Below are 13622 nucleotides of genomic sequence, written 5' to 3'. Positions count from 1 at the left end.
AGAAAGCAAAAGAACCATCTTATGGAACCATTTGAAACAACCCCAGGTGATTAAGTCCAGGGAACTGGTGAGAAGGTTATGTGGGACCAGACCTTAATCATACAGTAGGTGCTGATACATTTCCCTGGAAAACCAGCACCTGACAAAGGCATGCAAGGCATGCAGATAAAGAGGGAACACTGTTCTGGTTGAAATGAAGGCCATCAAAGCCTTAACTCCTTCAGTGCTTCCTGAAAACCATGAGGCATTAAGCACAGGTGTCATCTGTCCCAACGAGCAACAGGGGATACATGGTCAATGCCTGTGGAGCATACTAGAAGCTGTCTATGACAAGAATCACATTAATGCAGCAGTGACTGACTGCCTAATGAAGGATGTGTAGCTGACAGCATAGTATAAAGTACACTTCATCCATGTGAACTGTCATGCCCAGACAATGCTGATACTGGTGAACTCATCTGGAATAAAAGGTATCTAGCCTGTCTGAATCATCAAACATCAAGTGAAAAATGCTGCCTTCACAGGCATTATATGGAGGTGGAAGGTATTAAGGCACATACACTCACTTAGCACTTTATTAGGAACACTATACTAATACTCGTTAGGGCCTCCATGGATTCTTGCTGTTGGCACTAAATTCTGATTCTACCTTCTGTGTGCCTCAGCAGAAATCAAGATTCATCAGACCAGGCTACATTTTTCCAGTCTTCAACTGTCCAGTTTTAGTGAGTCTGTGCCCACTGCAGCCTCAGATTTCTGTTCTTGGCTGACAGAAGTGGAACCCGACATGGTCTTCTGCTGTTTTAGCCCATCCGTCTTAAGGTTCGACGTGTTGTGCATTCTGAGACGCTTTTCTGCTCACTACAATTGTACACAGTGGTTATCTGAGTTAGCATAGCCTTTCTGTCAGCTCGAACCAGTCTGGCCATTTTCTGTTGACCCCTCTCTTCAACAAGGCATTTCTCTTCAACAAGGCGTTTCTATCCACAGAACTGCCGCTCACTGGATGTTTTTTGTTTTTGGCACCATTTTGAGTAAATTCTGAGATTGTTGTGCCTGGAAATCACAGGAGATCAGCAGTTACAGAAATTCTCAAACCAGACCATCTGGCACCAACAATCATGCCACGGTTGAAATCACTGAGATCACATGTTTTCCCCATTCTGATGGTTGATGTCAACATTAACTGAAGCTCCTGACCTGTATCTGTGTGATTTTATGCATTGCACTGCTGCCACACGATTGGCTGACTAGATAATTGCAAGAATAAGTAGGAGTACAGGTGTTCCTAATAAAGTGATTAGTGAGTGTACATACAAATCCAATGTTTGTGTAACACCTTGTTTACCAAGATGCCTTCATCTGGTCAGTTTATGAGGACAACAGATGTCTCCATAGCTGTCTATCCTATCTCACAATCCTGTGCTTGCATTTCGGTGGTTGATGAAAAGAATTAAAACTGTGATGGATCGATTGAAAGTAGCAAATTCATTCATAGATGTCCAGTTTTTTCAAACTATGATTCCATTCCTACCAAGACATAAGCATTGTTGTCATTACAGGGCTCCAGACTGCAACTAAAATGGTCGCAAATGCGACCAAAAATAAACGACTGCGACAACAATTTAAAATCTAGTCGCCATTGGTGACAGTCGGTTTGGTCAGATATCATCTAGTGAGTTATTGAATAAATTTTTAGAACGAGCACAACCAGTGTGTCTCGTGCCACTTTTCACCTGTTCTGTTTCTGATGAGCTCACAGCACCACACGCAGAAAAAAAAACCAGTGCGAGAGAGTCTAACAAATTACTCTTTTGAACCGGGACTTTTTTATGAATCACCCGAAAAGAACTGAGGTTTGAACTCAGGAGTTCAGGTTAGCAGTTTGAATAAGATTCACTTTCTCAGCGAATCAGCTGCAAGTGAGCTCACAACTGGGAGTGCAGACATTTCAAAATAAGAGTCCAATATGTATTTCGGACTTCTTTATAATTAAAAGTCACGTATTGTATATATGTTTTTTCTTCTTCTGGTAATTATTGATTGGGATTGGAGTAGCACAATAAACTGCATCTGGGATTTCATTCAATTTGCACTCTTGTAGTCTTTGTGTCTGAGCCATCTAGTCACGTTAAAGAAAGACTAAGGCAATACTATAAAACAATATATATATATATGAGATCAAGATTTTGACACTTAGGAGAATCTTTTATCTCTTATATTTGTATATATTATGAAAGGGGTGTGAACATTTATGAGACAAAAGGGGATGCAAATTTATCTTCTCAACTATATATACTGTATATTAAACCTCTGATTAATGGGCTATCAGCTGTCTTCCTTTTCTTTGGCTTTCTATCTGGTTTCTTTTTCTCCCCAATTTGGCATGCCCATTTCCCAATGCACTCCAAGTCCTCGTGGTGGCGTAGTGACTCACCAAAATCCGGGTGGCTGAGGACGAATCTCAGTTGCCTCCACGTCTGAGACCATCAATCCACACAACTTATCACGTGGCTTGTTGAGCGCGTTACCACGGAGACCTAGCGCATTTGGAGGCTCACGCTATTCTCCGCGGCATCCACACAACTCACCACGTTGTATTTCGGTGCTCTATGGACCGAAGGCAAACAGTTAACATGTCACAGCCAACTGGGGTACATAGTTGATTTAATTGCTGACAATTAGTAGAGAAAATCTTTACTGATCGAAAAACAACGAACAGGGACTTCTGCATTAAGTACAGAGTTAAAAATCGCCCTATGTCAAACACAATGAAGATTATAAAGAGTCCCGGGTTTCAAAGCACAGCCCATCAAATGCAGTTTCTCAAGAGGGAACACATAATTTGGTGCACTCGTGATGTAATGCTGAGCTTTGAGTCTCCGATTCCCATCCATTATTCCTGGTATGTGGGAGGGGGGTGTGGACTAATCAAAGACAGCACATGGCTCAGCTCCCACAGGACTAGCAATAATAATAGGTCATCTCACAGCATCACCCGTCTCACTTACGATAAGAAGGGTTAATTCAACGTTACACCCGCCAAGCCATGCTAGATAAATGCAGACTGTTTCCTTAGAGATAGACAACAGTGATTCTTTTTATAGCTAACACATCTTTGAACAGATCTTATAGTCTTCAATGCTTTAGAGGCCAGATTAAAGCTAAAATAAAAGATGGTATAATACAAGTATAGTTTATGTCACTGTTCTAATAGTGTGTGTTTATGCAGTGGGATGACTAATAACACTAATAAAATGGGACATGAATTCATTAAAGACTTCATGTAGCCACAAAGAAATTGGCATAAAACAATTAAAAAGGTGCTTCCAATATTTGGTGCTGTTGGATATAGTCTTTTGGTGTAACTGGAAAGGGAGGAATAATAAATATACATGTCCTAAATGACAAATGTGACTTACAGGGGCGTGTCCAGGATTTTACACATGGGGTGGCTAAGGGGTGGCAAGAGAAGAAAAAGGGGTGGCACCACGTAAGTATGTCGATGTCCGATGGGGAGGGGGGCTAAGCTCGTTTTAGGGTGCCACCCTTGTGGACATGCCCCTGCTCACTTTGAATGAACTGGGATATCTGTGTTGACATCTATCAGGTCAAACTCTTTAGTGCTACTCTAGAGATTATTCTGATAAAACTTGTGTATTATTTGAGTGGTAAAGTTGTTTAAATCATAATTTTTACTGTCATGGTTTATTGGCATTACATCATCATGGCAACAAAGTTGTAAAATTGGCTATAACTTCACACAGAAAAGGTTAGTAAGTGATTTTATTACACTAAAATCATGTACACGCATATTGTTTATGTCTTGTCGCTATACTTTTGAAACAGTGAGTATTTTTAACATTTAAGGATTGGCCATTCATTGTAAGTGTCTTACTGGAACCCAGATTTTTGCTTTTTTAAAGAAAAGGAGGGATGAGTAGAATTTTTTTTTTTTTGTGGTAATCAATATTGCCACAAATTTGCTCTCGAATGAGCTTAACTTGTACTGAACCCGTAAATTTCCTTTAAACAATCTTAACTAGTGGACTGACCTGCAGGGTTTTAGGGTTTGGGCTGTGATTAACTGATAGAAAACTAGTTTGAAGACCATTAAAGGATGCTGAACCAGGAATATGTCTTACCTGGGTAAATCACGTTGTACTATCTGCTGTAACCCCTGAACTATGGAGCCAGAATGATCTCAAAAAGAAAATCTTTACAAAATACAATTCATAAAAGCACAGCACAATACACATTCACAAAATCCGATTCATAAATCCAAAATACAATTCATAAATATTAGGGGTGTAACGGTACACAGAAGTCACGGTTCGGTACGTACCTCGGTTTATGGGTCACGGTTCGATACGAGTTCGGTACAACTGGAAAAAGCAACACACATCCCAAATGCAAGGTTTCTTTTCATTTATTTTGAACAGACAGTAGTGCAAATTACAGTTTGTTCCACCTAGCGGCATTTAGTCCCCCCGAGGTAGTTGGTACAGTACAGCCTCCTTTAGTGTATTAAGCACTAAGAAGTAAACAGAATGCACTCTTGCATAGGTCATATTTTTTTGTAGGGCTGATAAAAAACAAAAGGTATTTGGTCACAATCAGCTACAAAACTGAAAAGCATCTCTTCTGTTATAAAAGTACAAAATAAATAGAATAATGAAAAATAAAACTTGTTTTGGGTTGGTGCAAAGATGGTCTCTTCTTCTGCTCTTCTTCCTGTTGTGGCGGTTAGCAAACAGCATTGCACTACCACACGCGCGCCCCCTTCTGGATTGGAGTGTGGATCGCCTGTGACTGACTCAGATGTATTCTTCGTCTGACTGCATGCACCGAACCGTGACCGTTCGGGACGAATACATGTACCGTTACAATTTTCCCAATTGCCCACACAAATACTTCTCACTTAAATAAATTCATAACGTTTTTACAAATACGTATCCATCAAGTTCTTGAATTAATTTGCATAGAAACATTTGTGAATGTTGATACATCTATTTATGGATCATTGAATCTGCATTCGCAAATCGTTATGTGTGTGGATCGCTTTGGAATTGTGTGTGGGTTTTCTGAGACTTTCCTGCAAGGTTTCGTTTCACAAATTGCTTTTTTTAGGAAGTCCTCTTTAGCCAATCACATTGAGCTTTTAATCCACCAATCATAACAGGCCTTGCTGAACTCTGGTGTATATCCGTACCCCGTTACCATAGTTACTCATTCATTCCTATGAGAACAACAGGGAGAAATATCCGATAGATTTGGCTATTTTAACATGAAAAACATGACGGAAAGCGGTTGTGTAGCTTTTTGCACTTCAGACAAAGGCAAAAAAAAAAACTGAAATGATTTTTTATTGCCTTTCAACCTACAAAATAGAAGCCTAAAGAAGACCACTGTGGCTGCAATCAACCAAAAGCTGGATACGTGGTTTAGCGAGTTTGAGAAACATCCGAGCGGATTCAAAAATAAATCAATCATCATATTATCACAACAGCGGTTCCAGTAGAGACATAATGATGACTTAACACCAGAGAACAAGACAGAACTTGACATGATCGAAGTGGCGTGCTTCTTATATTGGTTTTCATACTTTAATCAATCAAACCTTGTGCTTATCGTTCAGTTTGGCAAAGTGTTTAATGAGGTAAAGTTGCTGTAAAAACTTTTAGGTACACAGTATTGGTTATGAACGTATACTCATCACCATTAGCACTGTCTTTACTGCCAAACAAAGTACTTAAGAAGAATCAATAATGACAACTGCTTATTTTTGTAGCATTGATTGTTATTACATTGCATATTACTGCATATTTCTTGTTTAATCAAATTTATCTCATCCCCATAATTATTGCATCCTCCTTTGTGTTTTTTGTTTATAGTTTTATTGTATGTGTACTATTTTAACCTTACCAGAGTTTAAGCCTCCTTGCATTGTCCGCTGAGGCTGTAAATTGTCAAATTAAAATAAAGGTATTCCATTGTAATCGCGTCAGCCATATCACAGGTTTAACCTCTTAAATGTTTTTCAAAATATTCAAAATGGCCTTTTATCGATAAAATGATGTGTGTGATGACGTGCATCATGCTTAAAAAAACACTTTGTCGCATAAGTTTTGGTTTATCGCAAAAGAAACCTGCCCTTAAGCAGTTTCCATACCGAAATGTGTGTGTATCTTGTGTCTTTGTAAAATGGGGAGAATATTGAGACAGTTCATTGAAATTAGCCAGCTTACTGTCATTTTAATTTCACAAATAAATGCAATCAGAAGACGAGGAATTGCAATTAAATGGAACAGCTGCCCTTCTGATAGGACAGTAATACTGGTCCTGATGTTGCGCCTACCGCAGGTTGCCACCAGTTCCGACCCGAAAGTGAATCGTCACAGTCCTTCTCAAGCTAGCAATCTGCACCAAGTAGTCTTAGTAAGGACCATCCATCTATGTGTATGTGCTCTGTACACAGCTATTAAAGAAAAACTGATGCAGTGTAATATCAGGGTTTATATATAGTATGATACGTTCCTGATATTCAATAAGCTATTTTGAACAATCATCTAATCTAATGCATTGCCATCACAACTGCATTATGTTCCGCATATTTGTCCAGCAACTTTTAATGACCAACTGAACTTGATTGTCATCTAAATTTTATTTTAGCATCATAATGCAATTTACATTTTCTGAAGAAGCTCAGCAAATGAGATCTGAGGTAAAGAGGGTTAGATTAAAAATATTTAAAAGTTTTAAAATGTTCAAAAGCTCGTTTTCTGAAAGTGAACTCAGCATTGGACAAATATTTCTGATAGTTTATAGTCTTGACAAAATGTGTAGAACATTCTGAGAATGTCAATCAGCCGACTTTTTTCATCTACAAAACAAGATAAGACTAATTTAAGTTTGTGTAAAGAAAAGACAATTATATAGACCTAACAATATTATTTTTTCGTTTGGTAATTTTTATTTTAATGTTTTTTTAATTTGGTAATTTTTTATTCATTTAATACAGGGAATTTTGCCGGCATTTTTTTCAAAAGCTAAACAATAATTTTATAGAGTTGGCTATGTTAGTGTTCCAAAAAAGCACACTGAAGCTTTTCTCCTAGTATTGTGTATTTATTTTTAATTTAAAACATCTTTGTGCACAGAAGTTATATGTTTTTTGTATTGTGGACTAATTCTGTGACTGCCGTCTATTATTTTGAATGGTGTGGAAAAGCAACTTTAATGAATAAACGGATGGCTACCACGATTAAATTAATCGCAAAGAGTGGCCATTCATTTGTTCTCCGTGCACTTGTCGATGACAGGTGCATGATACAAGATATTTGTGGTGGCACTCCTGGAAGTGTCATGATGCAGATGTGTTTGCAACATCGGATCTGTGCAAGTATGCCGTTAAGACCAATCCATAACAGTGCGAGTAATGCTTCACGTACAATAAATTGGCTTTCAACCTTGTCATCATGATCAACACAGGCTAACAACTGGGGTAAACTCTGTCATGTGACACTATATTTTTGCATTAATGCCGATTTTCTCGACAAAAAGTATTTCCAAACCAGTTTTTTGTGACATTTGAAATATTGACATAGAGTTTATGCGCTAGAGTTAAATGGAAAAATATTATGTCGATACTTGTGGAATTTTAGCGATTTCGTTTCCATCAGCTATATCTGTATCTATAAAACTTTTTGATGCCCTACACTTTTTGTTGTTAAAAAAAACCCTTGGAGGGAAACATTGTTTATGGTAAAGCGGAAACGATATCCACTAGAGTTCAGCAAAATCTGTTATGATTGGTGGATTAAAAGCTCAATGTGATTGGCTAAAGAAGACTTCCTAAAAAAAATAAAAAAATAATAATAATATAATAAGTGAATCGAAACCTGGCAGGAAAGTCTCAAAAAAGCCACACACAAATCCAAAGCGATCCACACACGTGGCGATTTGCACATGCAGATTCAACAATCCATAAATAAATGTATTTAATCCATTTATAAATGTAATAAATGTAAATTGCATCACAAATGTTTTGATGCAAATTAATTCAAGAACTTGATAAATACATATTTGTAAAAAAGAAATACATTTATTTAAGTGAGAAGTATTTGTGTGGAAAATTGGGGGAATTTTTGTGCCCTCAATTATATATTTATGAATTGTATTTTGCATTTATGAATCGGACTTTGTGAATGAGAACTGTGCTGTGCATTTATGAATGTTATTTTGTAAATATATTATCTTTTGAGATCATTCTGGCTCCATATTGAACTCCCATGTGCTGAGGGGGGAACAGATAAGTCACCTGGTATCAACACAACGGGCGTTTCCGCGTGCCATGGGCGAGTAATTCCAAACAACAACAAGTTTGTTTACTAAATCTATCACATTTAGACCTATACTCATACAATATGTAAAATGATACTTCCAATACACCTTTCATGCAAAAACTAAAGACCAGTCATTCAGGATATAGAGTAAATGTCCAAATCTGCGCCTTATACCCATATAAATGTAAACAACTGGTTGCCATGCAGTTAATACATTACATTAACACCCTATATGAATTCAACACAATATACTTTGGTTTAAACGGTTTATTCAAATATATACAAGTGTTGTTCGATAAAACAAATCATTTTAAAGAGTGAATAACGACAGTTTTCTTACCTTATCTAGACGTGTTTGCCCTCTCGTTTCTCCTCAAGAAAAGTTTGGAGAAACGTTTCCTCTGTGCGTTCCTTCAACACCTAACGGGACAGGTACAACTGACACAAAAACTCAACCAAAGAATTTAAAATAAAATAAAAATGACAGAATTAAAACACTGGCATCGGAACACACGAGAAGCACCTTGAATTTTTTAAAGTGTCTAAAAAATACACGCTGTCTGTTTGAGTCCGTGTGATCTTTGTGCTGACAGTGTAGTGAAGTACCTGAGCTCGTGCTTATGGCAGTGAGACAGCAGCAGCCCTGACGATTGGTTGTGGGCGGGGGTAAATTATTGTGGGTGTGGCTAAACGCTTCTCTGTCTATTAGTGCGCCCTACTGTCCAGTTTAAAGATCCTTCTGAATGATACGGCAATATTGTAAATGCTGACAATCATGCAAATAAAGCTTTGTTGACTCTTCAATGATATTGGTTTAGAATAAAAATGTATTTATTATTATTATTATTATTATTATTATTATTATTATTATTATTATTATAAAATAACATTCATAATTGTAAGTGGTCAAAGAGAAACCTCAATTTTCATGGTTTAAAATAGAATTTGAACATATAGTGGAAAGAATGACCTCCAAAACATGGGGAAATGTGGATTATTAGAAAACTTTGAAACCCTATTCAATCTGATTTCAGCAACGTATAGGCCTATTATTTCTGTAACGTGTTTTTTCTCTTTTTAATAACTTTCTTCCCTTTATTGCTTATTGTCAGCAGTTTATACTATTTCATTAAAAAATTGCATTCTTTTTTAATTTTTTTTTTTCAATGTTCCCTTAAAGGTGTAATGCATTTGACAGTTACTAGATATTACTTAGAGACTGTCATTACTATGTCATACAAGAAAACTTCAGTGATCCCCAGCAGTGTGTAATAATGTGTGTGTGTGTGTGTGTGTGTAGAGAGAGAGAGAGAGAGAGAGAGAGAGAGAGAGAGAGAGCATGTTTGCTCAGGTTGGAGGGTAATTGCTTCTCCTGACATTTCAGGCCCTGTGCAAATAAAATGGCCTATCATCTCTAATCAGCTGTTAGTCCCTGCATTCAGCTGTTTAGTTATCTAAAAAAACAAGCTTTGACATGAGTGTTAGATGCTGGAAGTGGGGAGAGACCATGAGAGAAAACAGAAACACGCTTTTCCATATAACTGATAAGGTCAAAAGAATGTATTTTGATGCATTTGTTTGTTGGCCTACTTGAGTTATTTGCATGACTCAGAGGATACTGTTGCATCTGAATAGTGACTGTTATTTCCAATAAGTTTCAACTCACCAGGAAGTGTAGATATATGTTTTGAGAGTTTATCTGGACTACAAAATGTGACCTATAATAATTCAAATACCAATCAGTTATGTTCAGCTAGTAGCTAGTAGTACCATATTACTAATGGGACAGTTGAATGATTGCTCCTCTTTACTGATGCTGTTATTTATATTTTATAAATCATTGCTCATGAAGATATGATATTTCCATTTAAATGGCTATTCTTCTGTGGATAAGCACATTTGCACCTTAAAGGGACAGTTCACCCAAAAATGAAAATTCTCTCATCATTTACTCACCGCATGCCATCCCAGATGTGTATGACTTTCTTTCTTCTGCAGAACACAAACTAAGATTTTTAGAAAAATATCTCAGCTCTGTAGGTCCATACAATGCAAGTGAATGGAGATCAGACCTTTGAAGATCCAAAAATCACATAAAGGCAGCATAAAAGTTATCTATTCGACTCCAGTGTTTTAATATATGTCTTTTGAAGTGATGTAATCACTTTGGGTAAGAAACAGATCAATATTTAAATCCTGTTTTACTATAAATCTCCACTTTCACTTTCACTTGAAGATTTATAATAAAATGACTTAAATATTGATCTGTTTCTCACCCACACCTATCATATCCAGGGGTGGATTATGACTAACAAGGGCCCCCAGGCCAATTATCTTTTAGACTGAATTATATTTTAAAGCTGAGATCCACACAATCCATTTTTGTTTATTTATTTAAGTCTCTTTTTATACCTGTTCTGTTATTTACAGACAGATTAATTCAAACACACAGCACGGACGTGGTAAAGAAACCACTCAACTATTCGCTGAACAGCCACTGTTCTGTAAGAGACAGTACTATTTTAGCATTTGTTATACATATGTAAACTCAATGTAAGTACTTGTAAATACAACAAATTATGCATACATAAAAACAAAAACAAAACAAAAAACAAGCATGTAACAAAATGTGTAAAGGTGCATATATTTAAATGGGCAGTAAAGATTATTAAATATTTTAAATTCAAACACTTTAAATACTGAAGAATTAAAAAAATAGGCTCTTACAGCATCTTATAGCATGCAAGGGTTTGGTGAAACTCGGCAAAGTGTTCAGGCAGTTCTGGCTTGCGCTGCCATATCTTTTCTAACTCATCAGCATTCCACTCAGAAGTGATCATCCCTCTACGCTATTTATACCCTTTTTAAAACAATTTAAATCTTTAAGACAAGGTTTTGTCAAACCAACATTTTATTTTGTCTCTACAAACTTTACGTATCTAGTTAAATAAGTACTTTTGTACCACACAAAATTAAATATAAAAATCTTATTTTTCCCAACCACCAGAGCCAAGTTATTTTTGTAATGTAGGGCAAACATGCAGTTATAGCAATGAATGGTATATAGTTTGTGTGTCTAAAGATTATACCTTGGGCCAGGGGCGGACTGGCCATAGGGAGAACCGCGATACGCCGAAGCGGAGAGGGAAATCACACTTCAAATATATCTTGTCTTAAAAATTATATGTCAGTATTTTAAAAGGTTTTTTTATTGTGGTGGATATGAATGGAATGGAATGATGATTGAGAGATATACCTCAAAAGCCTGTTGTATCGTATTTGATACACAAATTTTCAACACGATTTGTCTATAAAATCATGAAATTTGAAGTAAGCACATGTTGCTTCAATTCAATAAATACTAATTTTGAAATATCAGTAAAAAATATAATCGTTATTGTTCATTTTACTTTATCAAAATCAGCAAAGATTTCACATTAAAAAGAAGAGTACATCACAATGTGAAGGTAGCCATTTTGGAAAATATATTACAAGGTCTTCTTCTTCCAGAAGAGAATGGAAACTTTCACCAGGAGGCAGTAAACATCTAGTACACAACATACAACAGGTTTTTCAGCTAAGTTTTAATCATGCTGATGAGGTAGAGGCTCTAGAAAGTCATGTATCAAATATGATACAAGCGGCATTATAGGGTTGAAGAGTGGCTTGAAAAATGTAATTAGAAACAGGAAGGAAAAAGGGTTCTATAAGAGGACTGAGGTCCTTCATAGTCACAGGGGCCTACTGAGGGGGCCTTTTATAAGCTGTGGGGCCCACATATTCAAGCTTATATTCAATATTCATTTTCAAATTAGATGGGCCGCGAGACCTTACTGCCCAGGGCCCTCCCAGGCCCCTGGTAGCCAAGGGCCCTTGGGCACTGGTCCCACTGGCCCAGTCTGTAATTTGCCTATGATCATATCACTTTTAAAGACATAAATTTAACCACTGGAGTCATATGGATTACTTTTATGCTGCCTTTACGTTATTTTTGGTGCTTCAGAGGTCTGGCCACCATTCACTTGCACTGTATGGACATACAGAGCTGAAATACTCTTCTAAAATCTTCATTTGTGTTCTGCAGAAGAAAGTCATACACATCTGGGATGACATGAGAGTAAGTAAATGATGAGAGAATTTTCATTTTTGGGTTGAGCATGTTTTAGGTGAAGCTTCTATCACCAAGACAAATTCCTTGTATGTGTAAGCATACTTGACAATAAAGCTAATTCTGATTCTGATTCTGATTAACATGTCATGAAAGATCTCCAAAATGCAGATTTGGAAAGGTGCTATTTTGTACAGATGTCTGATAAAGGGAGAATAAATAAGTGAAATAAGTGAAAACCTCACACAAAGTCAAAATTTCACTTTGATTAATGAGGTCATTTGCAAGGAACATACAGTATTACACATGAATTTGGGATCTAACACTGTTGGATAACTGCTTTATTTGTTCGCCATCTAGTGGTGTACATGGTATTGGCTAAAAGATAAATTGAGAGTTTTACAACTTTTTGAATCTAATTCAAGGGTAAGGCAATCTGAATAATTACACTGAAACTTAAAAGATACCTATTTGGTCAGGAAAGAGCCAACATCAATATATAATGATTCTCATCTGTTGTACAAATGAACCAGGGCAGCACTCAGGAAAGAGCAGCAGTTATTGGAGTGATTGTTGCTGTTTTTGTTTGTTTTGTGCAAACTTTATTTTGTTATCTTAATGTGAACATATAAACCTTTAAAATGATAGTTAGTTTTATAAATGAAAATTCTGTCATTATTTACTCACCTTCATGTTGTTCCAAACCTGTATGACTTTCTTTCTTCGTCGAACACAAAAGGAGATAGAATGTTCAGTCTCACAGTCACTAATTAACTTTCATTTTATGGAAAAAGATGCAATGAAAGTATATGGTGACTGAGGCTAACATTCTACCTAATCTCCTTTTTGTATTCCATGGAAGAAAGAAAGTCATTCAGGTTTGGAAAAACATACAGGTGAGGAAATGTTTAGTTGAGTTTTCATTTTTGGGTTGTGCTGTAAATCTGATAACTGCAACCTAAGAGATGGAGATTAATTGAGAAGGCATGTCTCTTACAACAAATATTTATTTATTTATTTATTTATTTTTACTGCATAATCAGACCAACATGAGCATTACTAAATTAAAATTAATTAAATTTAGTAAATTAAAGTACCAATAAATTATGGTATTTTATATTACTTGCATAAATTCAAGTAGGAAATGAATGAATAAGTTTTGCACAAAA

At 36.4% G+C, this 13622-nt stretch overlaps 1 protein-coding gene across 7 annotated transcripts in view; it reads right to left on the bottom strand.

Moving 5' to 3' along the window:
• LOC127421756 (glycerophosphodiester phosphodiesterase domain-containing protein 5-like) overlaps nt 1-8969 on the bottom strand; it is a 79139-nt gene extending 70170 nt beyond the window's left edge. For 6 of the 7 annotated variants that reach the window (XR_007894087.1, XR_007894088.1, XM_051664856.1 and 3 more), the window contains exon 1: nt 8686-8945. The gene's annotated coding sequence lies outside the window, so the exon portion shown is untranslated. The other variant, XM_051664855.1, reaches the window with a different exon arrangement.
• Between the last annotated feature and the right edge of the window lie 4653 nt (nt 8970-13622).

Source organism: Myxocyprinus asiaticus, chromosome 31, assembly GCF_019703515.2.
Source record: "Myxocyprinus asiaticus isolate MX2 ecotype Aquarium Trade chromosome 31, UBuf_Myxa_2, whole genome shotgun sequence".
NCBI classification, from domain to species: domain Eukaryota; kingdom Metazoa; phylum Chordata; class Actinopteri; order Cypriniformes; family Catostomidae; genus Myxocyprinus; species Myxocyprinus asiaticus.
This window is presented reverse-complemented; position numbering and strand designations above follow the sequence as displayed.